Genomic DNA, 17874 nt, shown 5'->3' on the forward strand with positions numbered 1-17874 from the left:
TTTTTTTCCATTTCTCCTTTAGGAGAAATAGTTTATCCTGCCTTTTTAATAGTTCCCAAAATATTTCATTTTTCCAGGCTTCCTACAGTAGCCACATTCCACGTGCCTCAGCATATAATCATGGTGGCCACATGACCACAAAAGAGTCTTCGGACAACACTGGCTCCCTCTGCTAAGAAACAGCTATCCAGCTATGTCATCCCCTAGAGCAGAGGTCAGCAACCTGTGGCTCTGGAGCCGCACGTGGCTCTTTGATTCCTCTGCTGAGGCTCCCTGTCATTCAAAATATGCATCACAACCGTCAATGTGCAACACTCACCAGCACACAATTTATTGAGCTTTTCAACCCCCGGTAGGCCAACCATGGATAAATCCAAGGAAAGAAAAGTTTCAGAAGAAAACAGACCATTTGTCGTGTCCCACTCCTCCTCTGACGGCCGGGTCAGGGAAGTCTGTATCAAGCGAGGCTGCGAAGCCTCTGCAGCTTTGCCAAAGTTCTGTCAGAGTTCTCAGAAATTTCCGATTGAGTTAGTGTTTGTTCTTGAATAAAGTTAATATCCAACCTTCATCAGTCAATATCAAAACAACGTTCCATCTTCCAATATTCACCAAGGGTTCTTCTAAAATGTCTTTCTTCCTTAAGCAGTCTCTCAAGAATAGTTCATATTTCCAACTTAATTTCTTTAATTTTTCTGTCCAACCTTCAAGGGTAAACAATAGTCCATCTTTTCACATCTTTAACATTTATATACAACAAATAATATTACAAATATCCAATATATCAATTGTAATAATTAAAATCTTCACTTTACCTTACTTATATCAAATAACATTATTAAAATTACACCTATAACTTATCCAAAATATATCTATTATAACAATTACATTCTAATTAGCCATATAACAACATTACATCCATCTCTTAAATATAATATTTAATCCAAATTCCTAAATTTTACTATCTATCCTCCAAAGTTAAACAATATTCCATCTTCCTATTCCTTTATACCTTAAATATATCAAATAGTACCCCTAAAATTACACATTTATATCCACAATAAATCATTTACAAAAATTAACCATAATCATATATAATAAAGTTAAACATTCTCCCTCCCCTTCTTCTGTCTTACATTTTCCACCATCTATTCACCATTCAACTTAACATCTATTAATAAAGAATTCCCAATCTTTAATACATTAGTATAAAAATCTCGTGCTTTACAAATTGTATTGAGAAAATACTTTCTTCCTTTATAATTCACTGTTAAACCAGCTGGAACCTCCCATCTAAAATATATCTGATGTTTCTTAAACTCATCCACCAAAAAGGCAAATTCTTTTCTCTTTCTTAACATTTTAGGAGGAATTTCCTTCATCATTATTATATCTTGTCCTAATATTTGAAATTTATTTTTATAAAATGCTTGCAAAATTCCATACCTAATCTTCTTATTTGTAAAATAAATAACCACATCTCTCGGTAAACACTTCTGCCTTGCCCACCAAGAATTAACACGATAAATTTTTTCAATATTAACTTCAAAATCTTCTGGTTCCACTCCCTCTATCTGAGCAAAGGCCTGAATAAAAATCTCTTTCAAATTTTCTTCCTTACACTCTTTTAATCCTCTCACCCTTATAGCATATTCCATTAATTTATATTGTAATATAACCCTTTCTTCATCTGCCTTATCAACCTTAACCTGAATATCGTCTATTTTATTTTCTAAATTCAGATTAATTTGAACTTCATCTATTTCTCTTTGCAAATCTAAATTAATTTGGTTAAATTCATCCAGTCTTTCTTCTGTCTGTGTACTAGATAAAAATAATGGGATAATTGATTCCTTTAATTTTTTCATCTCCCTCCTCTGCTCTTCCACCAAATCTTTAAAATCCAGTATTTCTTTCTCCATTTCATTAAATTTTTGATCTATTTCTGAAAGATGAGCCTCCATGAGCTCCTGTAAAAAATTCCTTAGACTTTCTTTAATATCCTCTCAATTTCTGTACCTGAAGTGAAGAAATTTCCAATATTTTAGAAGTGGTTAAATCTCTTTGCTTAAAGGCCATTTTTAAACTAAGTAATATCAAGAAGAAGAAGAAAAAGGATTAAAAGAAAAAAAATCAATAAACTTTTCTTCTTAAACACTATAAGAAAAAGATAATAAAAAAAAGAGATTTTAAAAAAGAAAGAATTCCATTAAAAAAAAATAATCTTGTTATATTCTTCTTAAAGGTTCCACGCCAGCAATTGTAATCAGCATTTCCTTAGCTTTCGCTTATCTTAGCTTTCACTTTCAAGAACGCCATCTTTCATCATCTCCACTCTTAAATACAAATACCTTCTCTGTCAGGGAGTTAAAATCATCTTACAATCAAATGCCAGCCCTCCTATTTTCGGCTCTTTCCGTGTTGGCAATCTATCAATAATCCTTTTCAGTCACGGAGATGGACGCTGCGTTTTGTTCTGCTTTTGCAGAAGCGTTCTGGATTCTGGAGCTTTTTTCGAGCTATAGAAGGAGCGTTCCCAACAAACCACCAGAAATCATTCTGGGGCTTTTCTTGGGGGCTCTACTTCAGGTGCACATGCTATCGGAGGGAGGTTTGTTTGCTCGGTTTGTCTGGGCATGGTGCCAGGGCTGGGGGCTGGAGGCATGCCAGGACATTCTTCTGCACTATCAGTCTCTGGCTGAGATAGCAGGAGATGAGAGGGGCCCGGCTGCGGGGGGGGGGGGGGCGAGCAAGGCACAACACCATTTAATTCAACTACATATGCTAGTTTTGTGGCTGCTGAAGAAATAGTCAGGCACAGGAAGGGTTTTGTGGTTTCTGGTGTTTTCTTTTCTGTGGGAAACGGGTCCAAATGGCTCTTTGAGTGTTTAAGGTTGCAGACCCCTGCCCTAGAGTCAGACACAACTGGATAGGGGAAACCTTTACCTTACAATCAGTGAATTATGTATTTATTTCTTTTTTATCTTCTTTGGCTTTCTCCGTTATTCATTGTGCATCATCTTCTGGATCTAGTCTGCCAGCATGGTAGCAAATCAGCAGCAAAGTATTGCAAAATCTACTTGATCATCTGTATGTTTGTATGTATGTATGCCTGTATATATATATGTATGTATGTATGTATGTATGTATGTATGTATGTATGTATGTATGCCATTGAGGATCTGTATACTGGACGAGTCAAAAAGAGGGCTGTGAAAATATTTACAGACCCCTCACATCCTGGACATAAACTGTTTCAACTCCTACCCTCAAAATGACGCTATAGAGCACTGCACATCAGAACAACTAGACACAACAACAACTAGACACAACAACAGTTTTTTCCCAAACGCCATAACTCTGCTAAACAAATAATTCCCTCAACACTATCAAACTATGACTAAATCTGCACTACTATTAATCTTCTCATTAGTCTCATCACTCATTTCCTTCCACTTATGACTGTATGACTGTAACTTTGTTGCTTGTATCCTTATGATTCATATTGATATTGATATTGATTGTTTTCTGATTGCTTATTTGTAGCCTATGACTATCATTAAGTATTGTACCTTATGATTCTTGATGAATGTTTCTTTTAGATTTATGTACACTGAGAGAATATGCACCAAGACAAATTCCTTGTTTGTCCAATCACATTTGGCCAATAAAATTCTATTCTATTCTATTCTATTCTATTCTATTCTATTCTATTCTATTCTATTCTATTCTATTCTATTTGTCTGTTTGTCTGTTTGTCTGTCTTACTCAGCTTACTTTGTTTGTGGGTGGTCTCGGTCGTTTTTCACTCATTCTAGCTAAGGAAAAAAATACTTCCTCACCCTAATGGTCTGTCACAAAGAATGGAATAGAATAGAATAGAATAGAATTTTTTATTGGCCAAGTGTGATTGGACACACAAGGAATTTGTCTTGGTGCATACGCTCTCAGTGTACATAAAAGAAAAGATACGTTCATCAAGGTACAACATTTACAACACAATTGATGGTCAATATATCAATATAAAGCTGTACTTTTCCACACCGGACCACCCCAACGAAGCCATCGAAGTGCTGTCCCGGTGTCTGGAGGCCGTACGGGTCTGGATGGGGAGAAACAGGCTCAAGCTCAATCCCTCCAAGACAGAGTGGCTGTGGATGCCGGCATCCCGGTACAGTCAGCTAAATCCGCGGCTGACCATCGGTGGCGAGTCATTGGCCCCGATGGAGAGGGTGCGCAACTTAGGCGTCCTCCTGGATGAACGGCTGTCTCTAGAAGATCACTTGACGGCCGTCTCCAGGAGAGCGTTCTACCAGGTTCGCCTGGTGCGCCAGTTGCGCCCCTTTCTGGACCGGGAGGCCCTATGCACGGTCACCACGCCTCGTGACGCCTCGCCTGGATTACTGCAACGCCTCACATGGGGCTCCCTTGAAGGGCATCCGGAGGCTGCAGTTAGTCCAGAATGCGGCTGCGCTGGTGATAGATGGAGCCCCGTGGCTCCCGTGATAACACCCATCCTGCGCAGGCTGCACTGGCTACCTGTGGCCTTCCGGTGCGCTTCAAGGTTTTGGTGACCACCTTTAAAGCGCCCATGGCATAGGGCCGGGTTATTCACGGGACCGCCTACTGCGACCAGATACCTCTCACCGACCGCGCCTCACAGGAGGGACTCTCAGGGTGCCGTCAGCTAGGCAGTGTCGCCTGGCGACACCCAGGAAGGGCCTTCTGTGGGGCTCCCACCCTCTGGAACGAACTCCCCAGGACTCCGTCAACTTCCAGATCTTCGGACCTTCCGTCATGAGCTCAAGACTCATTTATTCATCTGCGCAGGACTGGCTTAGATTTTTTAAATTTAGAGGGGTTTTAAATCGATTTTAATATTTATATTTCTATTTTTAACAATTGGTATTATTAACTATTGGCATTAGAATAAGTCTTTTAATGATTATTTTAATTTGTATATTGATGTTTTTTATATGCCTGTAAACCGCCCTGAGTCCTTTGGGAGATAGGGCGGTATATAAGTTTAAATAATAAATAAATAAATAAATAAATAAATCATAAGGATTGCCAGCAACAAAGTTACAGTCATACAGTCATAAGTGGAAAGAGATTGGTGATGGGAACTATGAGAAGATTAATAGTAGTGCAGATTTAGTAAATAGTTTGACAGTGTTGAGGGAATTATTTGTTTAGCAGAGTGATGGCCTTCGGGAAAAAACTGTTCTTGTGTCTAGTTGTTCTGGTGTGCAGTGCTCTATAGCGTCGTTTTGAGGGTAGGAGTTGAAACAGTTTATGTCCAGGATGCGAGGGGTCTGTAAATATTTTCACGGCCCTCTTCTTGATTCGTGCAGTATACAGGTCCTCAATGGAAGGCAGGTTGGTAGCCTGAGTGGGTCATCAACTTATTCTCCAAAATACTTTAAGGCAAGACAAGTAATAGATGGAAACCTATCAAGGAAAGATCTAACCTAGAACTAAAGAGAAATTTCTTGCCAGTGTGAACAATTCATCAATGAAACAGCTTGCCTTCAGAAACTGTGGATGCTCCATCAATGAAGGTTTTTAAGAAGACAATGCATAGCCATGTGTTCAGAATTGTATAGGGTCTTCTGCTTGAGCAGGGAGTTGGGCTAGAAGACCTCCAAGATCCCTTCAAACTCTGTTATTCTGTTATTCCTTTAAATGCAGTTCTACATTCCATGAAATTCAGGTTTGCTATCTTTCCTACTATATTAGGATCTGCTAGATAGCTAGTTAGACTTCTGCTTCAGAGATGGAGGACAATTTTATGCTTCTTTTTGTTACATGGAATTCAAGTGGCCTACAAAACCCTGGCCAAGATACACCCATAAATATGCTGAGCTTAGATAACCATATCCTCTTGTCAAGCAATAACTGCATCCTGGTATCGCTACAAACATATTGTGTTGCCTCCCCCATGTCTGGTATCAGTTCCCCAATATCTAGTTCTTGGAATTATAGCCATATATGGAATGTAACATGCTAAGAAATGTATACGCAGCTTATACGTGGCAGAACAGTATATAAAGGACCGTTGGAAACCCCCTGACTTTGTTCAGACCCTCAGCTTTGTTCTGTTTCCTGAACCTGCGCATAAATAAACCTTTCCTTCCCAGAAGAGCTGGCTTGTGTCTCATCTTTCCACAACAGAATGTTTGAAACTTTTGAGGGCAATGAGATCTCACCAACTGGGAAATAGCCAAGATTTCCATAACAATTGAAGCTGAAGTAGTCTTCAACAGGAAGGACATTGTAACAGATGATTCTATGAGTTAAACTCAGGTCATGTCGAAGGCGGCGGAGTTCTAAATTTTCTAAACCCAGTATTTCTAGTCTGGCGGCATAAGGTATTTTGTTGTGATCAGAGGAGTAGAGAACTCTTCTTGTAAAATATTTCTGGACACGCTTAATTGTGTTAATGTCCGAAATAAGGCGTGGGTTCCAGACAGGCAAGCTGTATTCAAGAATAGAGCAAATTTATTATAATCCAAGATTAGATAGAAATACTACAATGAAACCAAGGGTGGGGGAAATATATGCAATTGAATGTTTGACAGGCAATATAGTGTCACAGATCATAGCATGCGATGGCCTTTGGAAATTATCTAATGCAATCCGCTCCCCAAAGAAGTAATTTAATAACTGCAATGACACCTGTAACACTAGCAAAGGTAGCACCAATAGTAATAAGTGCCTTGGGTGTAGAGATGGGTTTCAGCAGGTTCTGACCAGTTCTGGAGAACCGGTAGCGGAAATTTTGAGTAGTTCGGAGAACTGGTAGTAAAAATTCTGACTGGCCCTGCATCCATCTATTCTCTGCCTCTCAAGTCACAGCTGATCGGAAGGAAATGGGGATTTTGCAGTATCCTTTCCCTGGATTGGGGAGGGAATGGAGATTTTACAGTATCCTTCCCCTGCCATACCACCAAGCCATGCCATGCCCACCAAGCCACACCCACAGAACCGGTAGTAAAAAAATTTGAAACCGACCATTGCTTGGGTGCAATCCTAAAACAATTGGAGCACCACTTGGATACCATTGGCCTTGACAAAATCACCATCAGTTAGTTGCAAAAGGCTGCCTTAAAGCTTGGGACATCTTATTGTATACCCTGCTAACCTTTAACACCAATAAATAGCATCTATTTACTCCAGGCCCTTGGGAAGGACTCGATAAGTAGATAAAAATGCCAAATCCAGGTCTAAACATCTGGCTGACTATGTAACAAACCATAATCAAAATAATTCATTCCATTTGTGTACCGCTGGTCTTGCAACATCTATGATTATTGAAGCATCTCGAAAAATGAAAGTCTACCATCTCCCAAAAGACCCACCAACTATTTCTTCTGGAACAGTGGTGAACAATGCTGCCCTTCAAATATCTGAAGTCAGCATCATGTTTCCCTACAGTTGTCTCTTTTGCAAACAGGCCCAGGATCATCATCTGTTCCTCAGGTGAGTCTAGGATAACTCACCACAGCCAACTCGCCATGGACACCTTCCTGCAGCCAACTCACCACAGCCATCTTATTATGGGCCAACTCGTAAAAGAACATCCATTGTTCTGACCCAGCTTTAGCAAGTAATGATGAGCTTCTTACTCGCAAGTAAAAACAAACCCCTTTTAGGGACAATCCTTTATTCATGTGGATAAACAAAAATCAAACTTAATTAGTCGATGTCAAACTATTTAACACCACAGACAATGCATCTATCATCCAAAAAGACCTTGATCATCTAACCACTTGGTCTAAAACTTGGCAACTCCAGATCTCAACCAGCAAATGCTCAGTCTTACATATTGGAAAAAAGAACCCAAACACTAAGTACATACTTGATGGACATTACCTTACAGATGACCCCCACCCCGTTAAAGACCTTGGAGTTTTCATGTCAAATGATCTAAGTGTCAAAGCCCACTGTAACTACATAGCAAAAAAGGCTCTAAGAGTTGTAAACCTAATCCTGCGTAGCTTCTTTTCCAAAAACACTACACTACTAACCAGAGCATATAAAACATTTGCTAGACCAATTCTAGAATACAGCTCACCTGTTTGGAACCCTCACCACATCTCTGACATCAATACAATTGAGCGAGTCCAGAAATATTTTACAAGAAGAGTTCTCCACGCCTCTGAAAACAACAAAATACCTTATCCCACCAGATTTGAAATCCTAGGCTTAGAAAACTTGGAACTCCATCGCCTTCGACAAGACCTAAGTTTAACTCATAGAATCATCTATTGTAATGTCCTTCCTGTAGTTAAAGTCTACTTCAGCTTTAATTGCAACAATACAAGAGCAACCAACAGATTTAATGTTAACCGCTTTAATCTAGATTGCAGAAAATATGACTTCTGTAACAGAATCATCAGTGCTTGGAATACTTTACCTGACTCTGTGGTCTCTTCCCATAATCCTAAAAGCTTCAACCAAAAACTTTCTACTATTGACCACACCCCATTCCTAAGAGGACCATAAGGGGCATGCATAAGCGCACAAACGTGCCTACCGTTCCTGTCCTATTGTTGTTGTTGTTTTCTTTTCTTTTCTTCTTCCTATATATATATTGGTGCTTATACTTCCTGATATTTACTCATATATATGTTTATATACTATATAATTCTTTTTATATGATGTTGTGACAAAATAAAAATAAATAAATAAATAGTCTCAGCAGACCTGGCCAAGAAATTTATATGCTGTATCCTAAAAGTGAACCGTTGTCTGTGACAACTGGCCACTCCCAAACCCCTCCTATTTATTTCCCAGCCAGGGAGGAGCTGGCTAGCATCCACATCTGCTTTTCCTTGAGACCCAGCTTATTGTTTTCCTTTGCTCTCCTCTCCTTTCCTCTCTGCACATATTTGCATCTGGGATGGACTCTATCTGTTGCTCCCCCTCATTTAGCTCAAGCCCTGAAGACAGTTGCCTCTCCACTTGGGGGAGGACAGAAGGCCCCAGCTCTGCTTCTGTCTCTGATGCCATTTGCTTATCGGAGCCTTCCAAAGGCTTCCGAAGGTGGCCCAGGCTCTCCCTCAACTTCCTCCTCATCTGACTCTGCAACTAGCTCTGCTGGCAGCCAACGGGCCCCAACATCCATACAGGATAACTCAATGCAATAAATGTTACTGTTTCTTCTACATTATTTCCATTTTTGTCAATGGAATAAGGTCAAAGAATAGTGGTGGATAATATTTATCCTGTTGAGTTAATTCCCCGTGGAATTTTCCAACAGCGAGTGGGCCATGGCAAATTGTCCTGTGGCGAGTTGGTCACAGTGAGATGGCCTATTCCTCCTTAAGGTTGCTGGGGGGAGGGGGTTTCCTCTTACAACTCCCTTATCTTCTTTGCTTGGCTGTTTCTTGTTTGGACTGAGTATCTCTGATTATATGTTGTAGTATACAGGCTAAGCATTTCCCCTAGAGTATCAAGTTATCAAGTTCCAATACAGCTTTTTTTATATATAAAATAAAATACGATATGCCTATTTTTAAACTTATGCTCTAGTTTCCCCTCTATTCTTCCATTTCAAAATGTTCAGAAACTGTCTGATCAGTTTTTTATTCTTACATGCTACAAAATGGAGACCTGGAAACATGAGATCCTTCGACTTTAAGGGATGTTGAGGATGGCAGTTTTACTCAAGTTCTTCAAGAAGACCACGAAGCTTACAATCTGAAAAAAATATATGTTTGCCCATGGGGAAAGCAGTCTTTTTCAAGGTGTGTTGATGGAAAAAGAAGTTGTGCGTGCAAAAAGATTTCAGTAAAACTTATAGAAGCTTCACTTGACAAGAAAGCAATCTTAGCAAGGCAAATACATTTGTTTATATTATTATTGGCAGTTCCTGGACTCTAAATACAAAGCCTTCATTCTGGAAAGTTTTTTTCCTGCTTAATCAAACAACAAAGCAAAGCCACAGTTGTTTACTTTTTATACTCCATGTCAAGAGCATTAATTAAGAACTAATGGATAGAATAAGAATTGTTAGCCACAATGGGAGTTTATTATTACGACAGCAGGAAAACAGGAACAATCTACTCTGGAGAATCCAATGTACCTTCTTGCTTATTTAAAACTAATAATGTCTGTATTCAACGTAAGGCGCATCATATAAGAAATAATGTGCCTGGTGTTTTAGACCTTTTGCCCAGTTTGGAGATGTTAATGACAGCTAACATGCCGACACCTTGCTATGCTCACCTTCTCGGTCTTTAGTAATCCTGAAAAAGACAAGCCAACTCATAGAATGAATAGGAGGATTAAGAGGAAAAAGTGGTCATTCACCTCTTGTCAGCAGTTCTTTATCTAGTAGGACATGTGTGGCTTCACCAGAACAAAACAGTGGGCATTCTGAGTATCCAGACGGCGCACACACTGTGAAAGTTGTAAGTAGGGTCACTTGACTAAGACCTATGATATACATTCATAAACTCAGCATTAGCCAGGGACAGTTTGCTGGCTGAAAAGACCTGTGTCTATTGTGCAGTAACAGAGGAAAAGGGGGTATTTCCGTTTTTGCATTGGTAGCAGGAGATGACAATCGGCATGCTTGTCATCATGACCTGGTGCTGTATTAATGCATGATTGGATAACTCTACCACCAGTGGTGGGATGCTGCCAGTTTGACAACTGGTTCGATGAGCGCGTGCACACTCGCTTTGCGCACATGCATGTGCTTAAGGTGCTTGCGCACAGCGCTGAAAATGGAGCATTTAGAAACTCAGCTGCTTACCTTCCAAGTCAGCAACGGTAAGCAGAACAGCGAGTGGGGGGGGGAATCAGCTGTGCTGCATGATTGAGATGAACTATAAAACAGGAAATAAAGAACAGGATAGAGCAGGGACGGGTGGGCGGGGCCAGCTGATCGTCAGAGCTACCGGTTCACTCAAACTAGTCTGAACTGGCTGAATGCCACTTCTCTCTATCACATTAGACATTATTTGTATTATATGACTATCATTGGCATAGAAATTTTTAGTAGTTTTTAATGTTTGGATTTAAATTTTATGGGGTTTTATGGTTTTAAATGGATTTTAATTTGGCCTTATATTTAATAAGTTTTTTAATTATTTTTTTATTGTGCACTTTTACTGTTTTATTTGGCTGTGAACCGCCCTGAGTCCTTCAGGAGAAGGGCAGTATAAAAATCTAATAAAATGAAATGAAAAATGAAATGAAATTAAGTGTTGTAAGTGTTGTACCTTGATGAACGTATCTTTTCTTTTATGTACACTGAGAGCATATGCACCAAGACAAATTCCTGGTGTGTCCAATCACACTTGGCCAATAAAAATTCTATTCATATGCATCTTAGAAATCTTTTTCTAAAAGTTTTATTGGATTTTATTTTTTAAATATACATCAATGTCAATACATGAACAGTGTGGCCTCTGGGTATAATTCATTTTGATACAGGCAGCGTTGATGATGATGATGATGATGATGATTGTTACATTAATCAAACTTATATAATCCTAGTATTGATATACATGATTGTTTTAGAATAGTTATTCAATATTTCAATGTTCCATTTTAATGCCAATGATATTATTAAGCGTACATAGTAATATCATTTTCAAACTCTAATCTTTCTATCTAATTATTACTTTTATTCTATTATATAAAAATTATATCTGCTAATATTTCCCCTATTTCTTATTTCTATCTCTATTCTAGCTTCTAGTCAGGCCACCATTACTAATCCTAGTGTTAATACACATGTTTATATTAAGACATAGTCCTTCATTATTTGGTTGTTCAAATTCTCCATTCTAGTACCAGTCATCCTATTATTTAAACATACCTAATAATACCATCGTTCAACTTCCAATCTTTCCATCTAACTATTGCTTTATATAAAGGTGTGTATTCTTATTTCTACCTCTATTCTAGTTTTTAATCAGGCCATCATTATATTAGAAAAAAGTAAAAAAAAAGGAATAATAATTCCTTTCTATCCATCAACCCTTGCCTGTTTTAATACTTCAATTCTTATTCATTTTTTTGACAGAAGACACAGATGTATCTTAGAAGTCTTGTTGGTGAAAATTAATTGGAATGTCTTTGCAAACATTTTCTATCTTATTTAATAGAGCTTGTTATTTGTGGGATGAAAAATTATCTAATTTGTCTAAATTGTCTAAAAATTGGCTAGGGGAGACATGATATCAGTGTTCCAATATCTGTGGGGCTGCCACAAAAATGAGGGGGTCAACCTATTTTCCAAAGCAATAGAAGGCAAGACTAGAAACAATGGTTGGAAACTAATCAAGGAGAGAAGCAACCTAGAACTAAGGAGAAATTACCTGACAGTGAGATCAATTAACTGGTGGAATGGCTTAACTTCAGAAGTTGTGGGTGCTCCAACATTGGAGGCTTTCAAGAAGAAAATGGACAGCCATTTGTCTGAAATGGTATGGGGTCCCCTGCTCGAGCAGGTGTTTGGACTAGATGATCTCCAAGGTCCCTTCCAACTCCATTATTCTACCTTTTAAGGTAGACCATATTGTGGGTGCTATTGGGATTCATTGTGCTAATACAAAAAAGAACTGAGGCCAGCATTTCAAGATCTAAACAGTACAGAACGATAAAAAGAAATACCTGAACAGACACCCACTCTGAAATATTTTCCTATTTTTGTGATTTATAGCTTATCTTGAATATATATCACAATCATCTATATGGCATGAAACCAACATTATAACATCAATCCGTGACTTGAGGCTCACAGACTTCCTGATCAGTCATGAAAGCACAATTAACATTTCATTTGATTCACAAGAAGTTCTCCAGGCACAAAACAATTCCTATTTGTTTTACCAGGAACTAAGGAAATGAAATTTAAGACTATTGGAATTTCTTTTAATCTAATTATGGGAGGGAAACTAGATCTATAATTGAGATAGATAAGGAAACCTGCACTACAGTTCTAGCGAGATTAATTTATCTGTTCTAGGTATAATTAAATTGACCTAAACAGATAGTCACGGATAAGGACTTTCACCAAAATAGGAATTAAAAGAGGAGATCCAGTATAGATAGAATAGTCTTGATTTCATTTCCTTGAAAACTGTGGTGTTTAAGCTGACAGCAATAATTAACTGATCTCATGGATTGCAGTGATTTAAAACATAACTTTCACTTGACTTAAGGTCATAATATAAAAGGAAACCCCAATTCCAATTTTTAATATTCATTATGAGTACAACTAGTTCTCAACTTATGACCAGAATTGAACTCAAAATTTCTGTTTGCTAACTCAGACATTTGTTCAATGAGTTTTGTCCCATTTTATGATCTTTCGTGCCAGAGTTTTTTTGTCAAGGGTCTTTCTTCAGATGACTTAGGGTTTTTTTAACCCTTTTCATCTTCATCGATCTTCTCTGAGCTTGGCACTCTGGTCCTTGATTGCCCTAAATGTTTGCAGCATCTAAGTCTCTTTGAGAAAAGTATCATTTTGGTTCAGGTTCCTCTCGCACATATGTGCTAGTCGTTCCCGAATCTAGGGGGACAGTGCTCATCTCCATTTCAAGGTCGAAGAGCCAGCACTGTCCAAAGATGTCTCCGTGGTCATGTGGCTGGCCTGACTAAATGCCAAAAGTACACATAATGCTGTTACCTTCCCACCAAAGGTGGTCCCTATTTTTCTACCTGCATTTTTTACGTGTTTTTGAATTGCTAGGTTGGCAGAAGCTGGGACAAGTAACAGAAGCTCACCCTGTTAACTAGGGATTCAAACCACTGAACTGCCGACCTTTTGATCAACAAGCTCAGCGTCTTAGCCACTGAGCCACCGCATTCCTCTAACATTTTGGTAGTGTAGTGTTAATTTTTATTTCCAGCAGCAATTCAATGGCATTTACTGACTTCTTCTAAGGTAGTGGTTCCCAAACTTTTTTTTTTGGCCATGCCCCACCTAAGCATCTCTAAAATCCTGATGCCCCTCCCATGACATATAATTCTTACTTTACCCAAAAAGTGAACTCTTGATGAACGTATCTTTTCTTTTATGTATGCTGAGAGCATATGCACCAAGACAAATTCCTTGTGTGTCCAATCACACTTGGCCAATAAATTCTATTCTATTCTATTCTATTCTCTTCTATTCTATTCACAGAAAGGAAGCCTAAAAGGCCATTAACTTGGTTTAAACAAGGTTCAAATTGCCCACATTAAAAATCAAATTGCTCCCCTGTGGGGCGTGGGCCCCATGTTGGGGACCACTGTTATAAGGCCAACATAGTTAGGGAGGGAGACATAGGGAGGGAATGGCACCATAAAACCCACAATGCTGTTAAACAGAGAAGGGTGGAATTCTCCTTTGGTTCAGGTGGTCATTGAGTTCACACAGATATTGGAAAGAGGAGATGACAGAATACAGTCTTATTTCATTCTTTTCTGAATTGAGACACCCAGCAGCTAGACCAGTGGTAGTCAACCTGGTCCCTACCACCCACTAGTGGGCGTTCCAGCTTTCATGGTGACGGTAGGGGTTTTGTCCGATACTGAAGCACTTTCCTTTTTTTAAATTTAATTGATTTTTTAAAAAAATTTCATAGCATTATTTAAAAACATTTTCATTAGGTTTTTATAAAATTCCCTGTGACAATTTAAACTTCTGAAAATATACTATTTGTATCGCCCACACATGTTTAGTTCATGTTAGGTAAGTGAAACTAAATGGCGCTATAGTGCGACCACAAACAAAAGAGCCTCGTCCCAGAATAGCTCTGTTCTGTCCTCCTCTGCCTCCATCCGAATGATGGCTTAATTAGCCAGCACTATCAGCTCTGGCGGCAAAGAGCCCTCGTTATTTTCCATGACGCTGGTGAGTCACAAATTTCAGCTCTAGTCAATCAGTGGATTTGCCTGTTACAAAGAGACGCACCAGCTCTCACTGCCTTTTATATCCTGTTGGGTGTGGCTCCATGACTCAGCACTTCCTAGGCCTCATTATTTCTTCCACCTGGCATGCCTCTGGCTCCTGGAGCTGAGCCAGGGAAGCCAGTGCTCCCGAGGTAAGTCCTGACGGCCCTTCCCCCTCACTGTCCAAGTCACTTTCTGGCAGCAGGCCCAGCTCCAAGTCACTTCCGGGCATGAGGCCAGGTTCGGGGGCTGGACAACAACAAGCTCGCACATCTCCCCCCACACCACTCAGCTGTAACAGACAAGCAGAGCTGGTAGCCAGCGCCCCCCCACCCCAAACCCAATCCACGATGCGCAGACAACGATGCATGACGCATTACTGTGGAACCGGTGGGTGGTTAGAAAATTTTACTACTAACAAATGATACAAAAGTGGGCGGTAAGTATAAAAAAGTTGACTACCCCTGAGCTAGACTTTGTCTTACAACCATTTGTTTAGTGGCCGTTTGAAGTTACAATGGCACTTGTCCTGATTTATGACCGTTTTTCACACTTACAGCTGTTGCAGCATTCCCATGGTCAAGGGATCAAGATTTGGATGATTGGCAACTGGCATGTATTTATGAGGGTTGCAGTGTCCCGGCGTCATTGTGGTCCCCTTTTGCACGCTGTGCGCATGCATGCACAGTGCCCACCACGCACCAAATGTGCATGTGCATGCAGTGCACACCAAAAGGAGGCATGGGGTAAGTAGAACAGTACGTGGGGGAGGGGGATCAGCTTTGGTGTGCAATCTTTTTTTTTTTTTACTTTTAAAAGCATTTTTTTTACATCTTATTCAGTTGAACAGGTTGTAAAAAATGCTTTTAAAAGTTAAAAAAAGGCTCAGATGATCGCGAGCTCAGCTGTGATCATCAGAGCCTTTATTTTACCTTTTAAAAGCATTTTTTTACAACCTATTCAGGCAAATAGTTTGTAAAAAATGCTTGTAAAAGAAAAAAAGGCTCTGATGATCAGGCAGCTCAGCTGTGATTGTCAGAGCCTTTTTTTTACCTTTTAAAAGCACTTTTTTAAAGAAGCGGCAAGCAGCAAACCAGCGACCGGGCGATTGGGTGGGCATGGGTGGGGGGGGCAGGGATTTTTGCTACCAGTTCTCTGAACCATCCGCCTCAATCACTACCGGATCAGCCGATCTGGTCCAAACCGGGAGCATTTCACCCCTGGGCAAAACTCATTTAAGCAACTGTCTTGGTTAGCCATGGAAACTTTGGGCTCAATTGTGGTTGTAAGTCGAGGACTACCTATATGTAGAGAGGTGGGATCTATGACAACATCTAACTTACATGACCATATTTTCATTCAGTGTCCTCATGAACTCTACCTTCATGGTTCCACTTACTAATAGATTTTGACGATGAGCTCATTTACTTTTTACCGTTGGACTGGAATTCTTGCCTTTCCAGGAGGCACAAAATTTATTTCAGCTGCCACTGCTTTATGTAGGCAATTATACTCCTAATTTTAAGATCTCATAAGCTGTCACTCCTTTGAGGTAGACAAGTCAGGAAAGATGAATCACTGGGAGTCTTGATATGTGCTTTAATGTAGTTAGGATGTTGTAAGAGAATGCTAAAAGTCTACCAGAACCCTTCTGTACTTCAATTTATACCTAACAGAATGAAGGTAGAAATCGTTGAGGGTTTTTTCTGAAGCTTTTTTATCTCCCAAATTTAAAATACCTTATGACTTGGCATTCTTCTCCCTGTTCCCCAAATCAAACTGACCTTCAATGACATAAATATATAAAATCATTTTTGTTCTTTTTGTACCGTTTTCTGTTATGTCTCATCACTGGTCACAATATGCAGACATAAGCCCAAAACACATATTTTAGTACCTAGTATGTTAGCATTTAATTTATAAATGCTAGTTTTAAAATCTAGTTAATTAAATATTTACATTATTTTGCCTGCCCCCTTAATCTGTCTTCTTCTTCAAAGATGAGAAATGATATTCATTTTGCATATATGTTGTTGTTGCTATTTAGTCACGAAATTGCAGCCGAGTCTCCATGACTCATGAACCACAGCATGCTAGGCCCCCGTCTGCCAGAGTCCATCCACTGCATCAATGACATTATCTAAGTATCTCATCCTTAGAATAGAACAGAATGGAATGGAACGGAACGGAATGGAATGCAATAATTAGAATGGGATGGGATGGGATGGGATGGGATGGGATGGGATGGGATGGGATGGGATGGGATGGGATGGGATGGGATGGGATGGGATAGAATGGAATGGAATAATAGAGTTGGAAGGGAACTTGGAGGTCTTCTAGTCCAACCCCCTGCTTAGGCAGGAAACCCTATACCACTTCAGACAAATGGTTATCCAACATCTTCTTAAAAACTTCCAGTGTTGGAGTATTCACAACTTCTGGAAGCAAGTTGTTCCACTGATGAATTGTTCTAACTGCCAGGAAATTTCTCCTTAGTTCTAAGTTGCTTCTCTCCTTGATTAGTTTCCACCCATTGCTTCTTGTCCTACCCTCAGGTCTCTCCAATCCCTTTCTCCTTTTGCCTTTAATCTTTCCCAACATCAGGATTTTTTCCAATGAGTCCTCTCTTCTCATTTGGTGGCCAAAGTATTCGAGCTTCAGAATCTGTCCTTCCAAACAACAGTCAGGGTTGACTTCCTTTAGGATTGGCTGATCTGATCTTCTTGCAGTCCAAGGAACTCCCAAGAGTATTTTTCAACACCACAACACCACAATACAAAAGTATTTGCATAGCTATTTGGCTGTAATCTTTCCTCCAACATCCCCATCAGTTGGTGAACATTGTTAATTCCTCCTATAGTCTCTTTTCTCTCTGTATTTTTCCAGTATCCCGTGTAATTGCAGGTCAGAATTCCACTCCCCACTATCCTGTCAGAGCTGAAGAAGCTTCTTGGATGAGAAGCAAAATGTCACCAAAGA

Source organism: Ahaetulla prasina, chromosome 5 (genome assembly GCF_028640845.1).
Source record: "Ahaetulla prasina isolate Xishuangbanna chromosome 5, ASM2864084v1, whole genome shotgun sequence".
NCBI classification, from domain to species: Eukaryota; Metazoa; Chordata; class Lepidosauria; order Squamata; family Colubridae; genus Ahaetulla; species Ahaetulla prasina.